This window comes from Ictidomys tridecemlineatus, chromosome 5 (assembly GCF_052094955.1).
Source record: "Ictidomys tridecemlineatus isolate mIctTri1 chromosome 5, mIctTri1.hap1, whole genome shotgun sequence".
NCBI classification, from domain to species: domain Eukaryota; kingdom Metazoa; phylum Chordata; class Mammalia; order Rodentia; family Sciuridae; genus Ictidomys; species Ictidomys tridecemlineatus.
Genome location: NC_135481.1, coordinates 10,587,246 through 10,599,645, shown reverse-complemented (window position 1 = coordinate 10,599,645; position 12,400 = coordinate 10,587,246).

Sequence of the window (12,400 nt, the reverse complement as noted above, 5' to 3'; positions counted from 1 at the left end):
GCAGGTTTCCAGAACCAGACTCAGGGATGTGTGAGCCTGCAAGGTGTACTGCATTCCTTTTGGATGACTATCTCTGTACTGGACCAGTGGTCAATTTCAGAGCTTTGAAGGTCCTGGGGCAGCAGGAGGAGCCTAGGTGGGGATCAGGATGCTTGGCTTTTAACCCTGACTCGGCTACTAATTTGTGACCATATTCCTCATACCTCTGAATCTTAATTTCTTCATTGAACCGATGACGAGTCCTCTCCTAAAAAGCATGTGACATTCCTTACAAACTGGAGGTTTTGGTGTAAAGTTAATGTCTCTGTAACATAAGCCATCTTGCTCAAAGTCCCATTGGTGCTCTGGGTAGATTTTAGAATCAAAAGACTAGTGGCAGAAAATTGGCCTTTGCCCCTAAACACACCCTCATGCCCTTGAATGTGTTACTTCACCTCATGGAGCTTGGATCCCCTCCAGAAGTGGGTAAGCAATAAAGTGCTTGTTTCAAAGGATAAGAAGTTCCAGCAAAGTGTGAAGTGCTGGGTACCTGTGTGGGTGAGTTCTTCCCCTTTCCGCATCCAGGGCTACACACTGTTGCTCTCTAGGTGATTTTGTAGATTGGACACAGTAACCCAGAGCTGTCTGGGCCTCTTGGCCTATCTGTAAAACAGGCATAATGACCAATGCTTTTTCTTTCTGTCAGGGCTGGAGTAAGACTAAGACATGTTGTATCAAGTGCTTGAAGGAGGGACCCAGCAGCTGTGGGATTTGCCTGTGAGCTGAGGGGTGAGGAGAGTGGCCACCAAGTTCCCCAGTGACGAGTGCCCTCAAGAGCAGTATTTTTAGCTGCCCTTCCTGGGCAAAGCTCCAACTCCTGCATTTTAATGGAGAAATAATTCTCACAGTGCGACAAGCTGTAGCCTGCAGGTGTCACATTCATATTAAAGAGGGGACAGAGTGAGGGTTCATTTGCCTGGCTCGAGGTGTGACCGGAATTCGCCTCCAGGACCATTTGTAACCATGACTGTGAAGACCAATTAGTGGGCCTGACCACTCACCACACGTAGGGAGGAGATGAGGGAGGGATGAAGGTGGTGTGCTGGGGACCCTGTGTCGTCCTGCTTCTTTTACTTGCTTGTTACAGAGTGCACGGCTACACACACACAAACGAAGGATGCCTTCCCCAGGGGTCTGTTCAGGGAGACATGCCTGCCCTTGCCTTGTCCCAGGATGCAGTTCCCATGTGGGCCATTGAACAGAGACCCTAGTGCCTTCTGAACAGGGCAATGTAAAAAGATCCAGGTGCAAAGTCCAAGTTTTAAACAGAGACATGGATCTAAGTTTGCCCTGAGTAGCCAAAATGCCTGTCCTCCAAATACAAGGGCTAGGAGAAGCAAGAGCTGGAGGAGGTTGGGGGACTGGGGTTGGGGTGGGCATGGAGTGGACCCGGTGGGCGGCAGACCTGAACAACACATGCAGACCACATGGAAATGTAGAAGGTGGTTGTTCTCACCTCTAGTTCCTCCACTCAGAGGGAAGTGTTCTTTAGGATTTGCTATCCTTCCAGACTTTTCTCCAGGCTTCCACATTTACAAAAATGCAATCATACATATTATCTTGCAACTTTTTCTGTTTTTCTTTACCATTTTCCTAAGTCAGGTCTAGAGTGCCGTCCTCGCTTCAGTCCTTATATTGATGTGTAACTCACATCTAGTGTTTAAAAGATGCTAATTCCCAGTGTGTGGTTCTATGAGTGTTCACACAAGCTTCTACTACTCAGATAGGGATGTAAAATAACTCTGAAATTCCAGAAAGTTCCCTTGCATCCCTCTCCAGTCAGTGTTGTTATCTGGAGATACTCTTCTGGCTGCTTTCCCCTTGGATTAGTTTTGCTTGCTCTTGAACTTCACATAAATGGAATCCTACAGTGCCTGCTATTTTGTATCTAGCTTCTTTCAAAGACCTTCTTTGTTCCTTTTAAGTGGCTACGTAGCATCTCAGTGCTGCTGTTCTAGAATGTATTTTGCCAGTTCCTATGGTTTGGATATAAATAATGCAGCCTTGTACGTCAATTTCCACAATATGGAGTCGTAGAAGTGGGATCTCTGGATGCATTTTAAATGCTGGTAGAGTTGCCAATTATTTGGGCTGCCTTTTTAGCCAGTCCCACATAAGAAAGTGCCTGCAAAGAACACAGGGCCGCGAGCAAAACTGATTCTAGACAGGGCAAGAACTGTGCTTGGAATTAATGCTCTGGCCGGGCTCTCAGGGATTCTCAGGGGTGGACAGGGCCTATGGTCATCCCATCCTCACATCTCCTCTATCTTTGTGTCTGAGGACCCCAGTCCCTGGGTGAATGTGTCTGCCTCCTGCTGGACGGTGGGGGTGCTGCACCACAGTCTGAGTGTGTGCCAGGGCTGGACTGAGCTCTGTGCCCAGGAGAGTGGCCATAATTGATGGAGGAAGTTCATCAGCATATTGCTGATGTAGGTGCCTCAGGGCAAGAGAAATCTTCTGCACTTGTGTCTGAAGGTATTCATGACATACCTTTGGCTCCACCAGCTCCAGGGAATTATGGTGACACCATTTTATCATTAATGAAGCAGTGCTCTGAGAGAGCAGAGAAAAGCCTGTGTTTCATGGAAGAAGGTCTGTGATCTTTGCCACCAGCCTTTCCCCAGTATCTGAGCAGCATAATATCCCTCTCCCCTCCACCTCCCTGGAGGTATCTCCACCCCCATAACCTCCTCTGGACATGTTTCACAATTGTTCCTTTTAAATTGAGGCCCTGACTTGGATCACAATATTTCTGCTCATAATTGGCCAGCCCCTCACCTCCTCAATCCTGTTTACTATGCTCCTAGTGATACAGTTCCAGATCTTATTAGTCCAATAGTTTTCAACCCTGGCTACTCATTAAAATCACTTAGGGCTCTTTAATAATGCTAGTGTCCTGGCTGCTTCTCCAGAAGTGATGATGCAATTGGTTGAGATCATTGCTAAATATTTGATGTGCATACCCCAGGGGCTCCAGCCTGGCTTTTAAGTTAATGCAAAATAGAATTCAGAGGGACAAACCTTTGAGATTAGGCACTTGAGAAAAGCCAGCTGTTCTTAGTGATCACTGTATCAGACCAAAAAAAGTGATCAAGTTTAGTATGGAGAAGAGGAGGGCTCTATTCACAACACGGGTCCAGGGGACAGCAGGAACCTCAAGTTTTTGCCATCAGACCAGACACCAGGCTCCAGGAGAGCAAGGATGGGGTGCCACAGATGACAGCTAAATTTCTTTCAGCTTGTGTATAGGAAATTAAGGTCCCTCCCTACTCCTGAGTGTCACCTCCTCCCTCTTCCACTGCTTCCCTTTCTTCCTCTGTGCCTCTCTCTTGTCGCCCTTGGGCCTCCAGATGTGCACAGTCACGTGGCTGGTTCAGGCTCCCTCCTCCCTCCAGCACTGTGTGCTCCACGGAGGGAAGGACCATCTGTCCTGCTCCCCTTAGCTGTCAGTCTGTGCATTTGTGCCAACCTCAGAGGGAAACAGCTTTCTCTGTCTTCCTGCCCCCTCCCCACATCATAGGTGTGCTCCCCCCAGGGTATCCTGGGATCTCCACTATCCCATAGACCCGTAGTCTCCTGAGTGACCAAGTGCAGCATCTGGAGCTCCTCTACCACTGTCTCCCACCCCCACAACCTCCTGCAGGTCTCTGGCCCCTAGTTCTTCCTGTTTCAAGACTTACCTACCTGGAGTCTACCTCCTGAGTTCCAGGATTCACAGGCCTCACGTTCCCTGGGTCTGAGTCTGCACCCTGTTCTGTTTCCTTCTTGCCCTTGTGTCAGCATCCTCTCAGAAAAAGCCCCTGCTCAGCGTGACCCCACTCCGCCCCCACTGTTGGGGGTGGGAGAGGGCATCATGTCTGCAGAATGCCAACCACTGATCTGATGTTTTGCCTTACTGGCTAAGATAATTGAGTATAATTTGCTGCTAATGAATGAACGCACTTCTTGTTCCTATTGCTTTTGTAATTGCATCAAGGTCCATGTGCTTGCCGATGGCAGTTTAGTGGACATTCTTGGAACTGAAGCTGGTCAGGTTACTTAGGTTGCTCAGCCTCCTTAGATGACCTGGTCAGGGGCCTTGGTGACCTGGGAAGCATGACCAGGGTGCTGATTTCCTTGGTGCCTATGCATGCTGTTCTTCTGAGAGTCCTACAGTCTGCGGCAGCCAGGAGGATCTGGGTCAGCCCAACAGGAGATCATGCTGGCAGCTGGACTTCCGGACCTAGGACATGGGTGGAATGGACTCTGCAGGGCTGGGAAAGGAGAGTGCCTTTGGAGGACAGGGAATGGGGAAGTCAGGGTGGTATGAAGAAAGAGATGGAGAGGACTGACTGAGTGGCACAAGTTGCACATCCCATGTTCAACTGTGTCTCCAAGCTGGTGCTCAAGTTCTCCCTTCCTCCAGGGCCACCTTCTCCTCTCTGCCTGTGGTTATCCTTTACTCTCCCTCCCCTTGTCCCCAAATCACAGCCACCTGAAACACTTGCTCCTTCATAGCTCCCTAGGAGGGCCTCTCCCTCTCCCTAGAGAGTGGCAGGTTGGAGCTCTCTCTCCAGCTCAGTCCTGGGCACAGAGCAGCCCATCCTCAGATTCACTGCAGGCAGGGAAGGAGCAGAACCACATTAATTCAGGTCTCTGAATGCAACTGAATATGGCTGGAGTTTACTTCTGCACTAGCCATGAAAAAAGGATTTCCCAGCAAATGAATAATGTAAATGAGGCTGCCAAAGGGTGCTTAACCTATTTAAAGGCATAATCTATTTTAAAAATCTTTTAGAAGCCCCTATTTACCCAGAAACAATTGATATGGTAATTGCAAGTCATTCTTTTTCTTTTTTTTTTTTTTCCTTTTATTTACCAGAGAAGGCTCCTAGGGCTCGGTTGGCCCACTCCCACGTTCTGTGGCTCCTGTGGCTCCGTGGGGGGAACACTACCTGCCAACCCACAGGGAGCTGGTTCTGAATACTGTGTGTCCTCACAGCCTGCAGGTATAAAATAGGGTCAAGAGTAGCCAGCCCCCTTTCCTGGTTGACTAAAGGGGAGAGAGATTGCCCAAAGGACAGAGCCTTCATGGGGCCACCTCACTTGCATCCCGCAGGTCTGTGCAGATGGCGCTAGACTCGGCTAGGACAAAGGGGCAAGATTTGACCTGAGCTTGACAGTAGGGGATGGATGGTCAGATGGGGTGTGTGTGTTGAGGGACAGGATGGAGATGGAGGTAGAGATTGCCTGTTGTTGGCTCAAGATGGCACTCGAAGGAGCCTCAGGCACCCCAGGGGAAGCATCCATGGCCCCCTGAGTGCCAGTACTGCAGATCAATGTAATTTCTTGGCCTATAGATCGATGCTCCTTTCTTAGAGTTTAATTGGCTTGTTGGCTTTGGCTCCGGGAAGAGAAAGAAGCTCTTTCTCAAGGAGAGGAGCTGAATTAGAAGTGGCCATGGTGTTTCCATTCCTGCTACAGTCCCCCCAGAGGCATGATGGTTCAACAGACAGGACATCCATCTTATCCCTCCCCAGACCCCGGCCAGTGCACTACCTGCCTGGTGGTGTGGGACGAGGCCCACCAAGCTGGCTTGGCTGAGGGGCTCCTAAGGACGGTAGTCTAGCCCTGTCGCCTGCTCTGCCTCTCCTGCTCCTGATGGCCCTGGATGGTGGGTGGCCTCTGATGTATGTGTGATTGGGCAGCAGGGAGGGAAGGGAGGAAGTAAGAGTAGGAGGACAAAGGACACCATCCACAAATCTAGAAATGTCAGCCTGCTGTGGAAGGGATCCCCTAGTCTCTTTTCTACTGTATTGTTGAACTCAGATGAGGAGGAATTGCCCAGCAATTAAGGATTAAGCCCAGAGTATCACCCAGGAGGCATCTGCCCCAGCTTAGTGCCATGTCCTAAGAATTCTGCTGTATACCTCCATGGGGTTCCATCTGAGGACAAGAGTATGAGTACGGGAGGTGCCACTTCCCCGGAGGGAGAGGGATCTCAACAAACTCAAAACAAACATCTCCTCTTTACATGCACAAGACCAGTCACTTCAAGTGGGTAAATGTGTTATTGGTGGCAGTAGGGGTAGCGGTGGTGGCAGCTGAAACCTTACAGGGCACCTTTCCTCCCAGCCTCACTAACCTCCTCTCTGCTCCTGTGGTTTTCCTAATAAACATCTCTAAAATATTAATGGAGGCAACTTCAACGAAGTAGCACAACATTGCTTTAAAATGATTTTCTTCCAATAGGAAGTTCGAGCATGAACTCAAATTCCCAAGCTTCTCAGGGCAGCCCCTTCAGGGTGGGGCAAGCCCCAGGTGGGCACTCAGGTTATTGAGCTTAGTATGGGGATCCCTTTCCTTTCTCAGGGAAGAGGGGTCCAGGCCTGATGGTAGGGGTGGAAGTACGGCCCTGTGACAGGGGTCAGCAACTGGACTCTGGAGTCAGTGATGAGGTGGTTGGGGAGGCAGGCGAGCATTTTGGAAGAACTTCTGACTAGGGAGAGAGCCAAAGACGGAGTTGCTATAGAACCATGGACAGCACCTCCAAACTCTGCCCCTGGGAAACAGAAGCCCAGGAGATTGGGAGCACATATTCCTGGACTCAAGCCCCACCTTGTTGATAGGAATGGGGAAGGGCCATACTATAGCAGAAAGTGATGGATATCATGGGTTGTGGAAAGGAACCTGGGGTACCTTGACTTCCAAAGAGTTGGAGGCTGAACAGAGCTGCAAGAGGTCATGATAGCAAAGCTTTGTATGCACATGTTGTGGGAGTAGTTTCTTTTTTCTTTTTCTTTTCTTTCTTTCTTCTTCTTCATCTTTTTTTTTTTGTGTGTGTGTATGTGTGTGTTATTTGGGATTGAACCCAGGTGCACTTGACCACTGAGCCACATCCCCAGTCCTTTTTTTTAATATTTTATCTACAAATAGGTCTTGCTGAATTGATTCACTAAATTGCTGAGGCTGTCTTTCAGCTTGCGATCCTCCTGCCTCAGCTTCCCCAGCAGCTGGATTTACAGGTGTGCAGCACCATGCCCGGCAAGTAGTTTCAAATATGCATATGGACCCCAATTTGTTTCTCTGGGCTGTGAAAGTCCAAGCAACTCTTTCCTGCCTTCCTTGCACAAACTCCTGAGCTGTCCTCTCCTGTCCAGCTAGGATGGCACCTGGTCCAACCTTCACTTGGCATAGATGGGGAAATCGAGGTTCCTCCCCACCCCTGCCTCTTCCCAGCCAGAAGGAAAACCTTGCCCATATCTCTGTGGCAGGCAGAGAGACAGGAAGCCTTGATGGAGAAATCTGAGAAGAAGGGCTCACCCTCACCCCGCTGGTCCCCAGCAAAGTCTCTTTCTAACAAGAGCTGTTTTCATCCCCATCACCTAAAGCCCAGAGCTGCTCTAATTACGTGTCAGCCTGGAATCTGACAGGAAGCATTTTAATTATTAATTTGAAGTGTGCTGAGCATCAGGATGGAGGAGGGCTGGTTCTCTGAGCTCACACCAGCTCCGTCTGCTGGGATCTCATTAGTGACACCTCACGCCTCCCGGCCTTCCCTCCCTAGCTGGGGCCTCTTTCCTGCCCCCGCCCAGCATCCTATCGCCTCTCCCTTGACCTTCCCTGCCTCTCCCTTTGCACTGCCCATTCTTACTTTCTGTTTTTCCTTATGCTCTTTGGCACAGAGTCTTCCCATTAATAGATGGAGGAGACTGAGACCCCGGGAACGAAGGGGTCTGCCCAATGTCGTGGTGTGTACTAGTCCCAGTCAAGGTGCGTCCTTGGGTTTTCTGATTTGGAACTCTGTGGTTCCTGCCTGCCAGTGAAGGTGGACTTCTGCAGGGCTGTCCCTAACCTATTGTGAGCCATCTTCATAGCACATCATCAAAAGTGACGAAGTTTCTCCATTTTTTTTGTTGTTGTTGTTCATTTGTTTCTTCAATGTATCTGACATTTTAAGGAACAGTTTTCTTGCTCCATTTACACCCATGCCCTCTGAGTTCTAGGGTCCCACTGCTTGTCCTGTCCCATGACAGGTAGAGTCAGGGCCTGTTGAGGACTAAGTCATTGATGCCTGTTTCCTTTCCTGCCTCCAATCAAAAAAGATTTTATGATTGGTTGTCAGCTCACTGGTTGTTTTCTGGATTTAACTCCTGACACTCTCCTGTGGGGATCTGACTCTTCTGTCACAAGTCATTGTTTCTGCATTCTGGATTCTGGGCCACAAATCCCCAGCTAGAATGTAGCCCAGGGGCTAAAGAATGCCTGGTTTCACTTGTGTCCAGCTTTGATGTGGCTGGTGAGGTTGAGGTGACTTTCCTATCCCTGGTTTCCCTCCTTGTGCGGTTGGCAGATCCTCTGCCTTCCCAGGGTGTCCCTGCCTCTGCTTGTATCCAAGGCTTCATGCTTAGCAACCTGTGCTCAGCGGAGGGCCCCTAGTTTGTTTCTTTATGCAGCCTTCCTCAATGTTAGTTTTCGTGCTGTAGTGCATGAGAAGTCATAACCCACTAGCAGGGATAAACACTTATGCTAATTTGATCTAGGAGGACCTGTGGGATCCAGAGGAGGAAGCAAGGAACCTTGGAGAAACTGGAGAAGACTTTGCAGACATGGTGACATTTGAGTTGTGCCTTGGAGAAAGAAGTCTTGGCATATCAGTCATGGTGCAATAAATGGAAGACACTGTATTTTTAGCAGAAAGGAATTGAAATTAGGGTATTAGATGCTTACAACATTGTTGGATGGGCCAAAGGAGCCATCTTGAAGTTGGGTCTCTAGCAATAACTTCCAGAATATAGACTATTATATTCTGGAACTAACTAGAACTGACAGGCCATGGAGCAACTTCCTTGGCAGTAGTAACCTGGATAGTGGCCCCCAAAGATGTCCATGTCCAATTCTTGGAGACTGTGAATGTTACCTTATGGCAAAAAGGACTTTGCAGATGTGATTAGGTTAAGAATCTTGAGCTGGGGATTATTCCAGATTATCCAGGTGGGCCTCATAGCATCACAAGTGTCCTTATAAGAGGGAGGCATGAAAGCAGAGTCAGAAAACCAAACCAAACAAAAATTGGAGATGGGATGAGAAAGCCAGAGTTGCCCTGAAGAGAAAGAAAGGGGCCAGGAGGCAAGGAACCTCCAGAAGGAGCACAGTGCTGCCCACCTTGAATTCAGCCCAGTGAAATTGCTCTGAACTTCTGACCAGCAGAATTGTAAAAGATAGGTTTGTGTTGTTATAAATCTCGAAGTTCATGGCAATTAGTTACAGGAGCCAAAAGAACATGGGGTGTGGGGAAGGAATCACTGGAACCATTGGGTTCAAGAACACGCTTCCAGAGCCTGATCCATTGCTGCCTCTTCTCTACACCTGGGAATCAAAAAATTCAACACGGAATCACTGCTGCATTTCCATGGTGAGTTTTGCTGGCTGAAAATAGCCAAACGCAGCCTCCAACTCTCTTCTTCCATGTCTTGCCAAAGTGCCTATAATTGCTGGAACCTGATTCACATACAGAGCCTCAGCTGAAAGGCACCCACATTTTTAGCTTTCCAGTCACCACAGTCTAACCAGGCTCGAGGACATGGTAGGAATGGAATGTTGAGTGTTAGTCAAAGGTGTCAAACACAGTGGGAAATAACTCAGGATTAAAATGAGCAACTGCATGTTCACACCTGTCCAGGGTATCACAGTGGAGAGATGGCACCAGCTGAGGCACAGGAGCTGGAACAACCTTCCATGTCAAGGTGAGGCTAAGCTCTTTGCCTAAAGTCCCCCAGCAAGGAAGTGACAGGTTTGAATCCAGCTTTGATTGACTTTAGAGCTTGGGCTTCTAAATAATCACAGTACTGAGGAGGGGCAGGGACAGGGGAAGTCATGGAGAACACAAGAGCACAAAGGAACTGGGTGCTTCAGAGAATGTGGGCAGCTTGTATACCTTGAACAAGAGCTTCATGGCAGGAATGTCAAGGAGGAGGGAGGCTATCAGACACCAGGTGACAGAGGATTGAAGGTGCCCTGATAAATGCTGTAATAAAGGCCACAAAGAACTACTGAGATTTCATTTTCTTTTTCTCTTTCTCGCTCTCTTTATTTTTTCTCCCTCCTTCCTTCTCTCCCTCTCTCCCTTCCTTCCTTCCTTTCCTTCTTGTTCCATAGAAGTTTTGCCTTTTGTAGTGAAGAATGATTTACAGTAGAGATCGGGGAGCTAAGGTGGGGAGAGAAGACTGAACCCTGACCCTGGTCATACACTGAGCCCCACTTTTGCCCTAGTCTGAATCCTATCCTTGGCCTCTGCCTGGGCACTAACTCTGGTTGTAGTCTGGGCAAGTCTCATAGCAGAATCCTTCTCTCATGCATCCTGGGAAGGCAATTGGGAAAAAAAATGGTTTATTCAAGGCAGCCCTTCTCTATTACTGTCTGCAGCCCAGAGCTTACATCCTTAAAAAGCTTAAAAAGTGTTAGTTTCTAGGATGTGAAGGATGACTGGACAATGCTTGCTTAGCACTTGATGAATGGAGGAGGAGGAAGAAGAAAAGAAGGAAGTGGGGCACAAGAGGAGGAGGAAGAGGACATTCATGGCAGGAATGCCCAGGAGGGAGACCATAGGAAGGTGAGACCCTAGAAAATTTGGCACCCTTTTCTACAATAAAGGGGGCTCTCATTACAGACCAGAGCTCCCTGACAACCAGATAGGGGTAGAGGAGGGTGCAGTGACAATCTGCTGGGCCTCTAGGAGAGAGTTCAGATCCCAGACCCTGCCATAGCCATAGGTCAGTGGGGTGTTAGTGAGAGGAGGGCTGGAGAAGCCTGTTAAGCAGGCTGTCCCTCCCTGTCGCTCCCTGGCATCCACTGGCAAGGCACAAGCCAGCTGTGGATGGAGGCAGCAGGCAGAGTTGAACCCTGGGGCTAAGCCCTAGGGAAACAGCCCATTTTTCTAAAGTGAGGTGGGGACAGGTCCTCACAACTCTGGGATCAGCCAAGGTGGTCAGAGATGAGTTGATTCTCCCAGGTGCTGAAGCCTTGCATGGCCTCTCTGTGTCCCACCTTTCCTATTGTCCCTTCCAGCTCTAAGAGTCATTTTGACCATGCTTCCCTGTCCCCATGCAGATTTCCTGTTTTACTTCCAGTTTAGGGGAATTCTGTCCTTCTGGGACCTTTCTCCTGAGCTTAGGACATTTCCCAGAGCCAGTGGGACAGGAAGCAGAGAGCCTTTTAGAAGGAAGGACACATATTACCGGTTGCATCCTGCCATCTGGGCTTTGCACAGATGTCACTGAGCCTTCACAGCAGTGCTGTTGGTAGGTCTGACACCCTTGATAAAGGGAAGTTCCAAGAGTAGGAGACAGGGCCCCAATTCAGATGTAGTCTCTGGCTCCAAAGACTGAGACCTCACAATGTGCCACTTGTAGGCTAGTTTCATCACCTTCTACAGGCAGCTTCTAAATTTGGCGGAGGAGTCAGTGACTATGAACCTCCAAGCTCTGGGACCCTGTCTGCCTGTCTGAGCTGCCATGAACCTGTTCTCTGCATCTGGAATTTTGGAATGAGCTCTCTGCCATGGGTAAGGGGCAGTGAGGTGAAAATGATGGCTCTCTGGGATCAGCCTGGGTCAGGGCAGGGACCTTTTCAGTAGACTCACCTGCCTCCTGTTCTGTTCCTTGAGGAACCTCTCCAGACCACAGTGCATGGGATGAAGGTGTTCAGGATAGGTGGAGTTCAGAAAGATGAGCTAAGAGGAGGCTCTGAACCTGGACCCGTAGGCCCCAGTAGTCTCAGCTCAGAATCAGGACCATGTGTCCTTGTGGTCCTGTGCAGATGTGAGCATCACTATGTTGACCAAATGCAGGTGGCATCATTCCTGTGGTGTCCTCTGGGGAGCTGTGCTGAGGGGCCATGCCCATGAGGTACAACATGAATGGTGTTCCTGGCAGATACCCTCAGCACCTCCCAGTGAAGGACATTCTGATAGGCTTGGGGCAGAGTCAGTGGGGTGTCTTAGAGGACTTCTGGAATAGCACCCAACCCCAAGGCACCAGCAGCAGGGAAGCTGGGGGACATAGTGCTGATGTGGTCAGCTAGACCTATCTTGTCTGGACTCGGCTGGGACTTCAGAATAGAGATGAGAATCACCTCTATCTCTGACCACCTTGACTGATCCTGCCCTTACGGGGTTTGCAGTCTGTAGGGGAGACAGCTGGATGTATATGTATGTGTGTGGAGCGGGGGGGACTTAGGGCAAAGGCACTTGTTAAGCAAAAATTCACTTAGCTAACACTTCACAATATCCCATCCAATACTTGAACAATGGCAGTTACTTAGTGAATGCGTTGTTTCTATGGCTGATACTCTGGTGGACTGATGGAATAGCAATGAGAGCTAC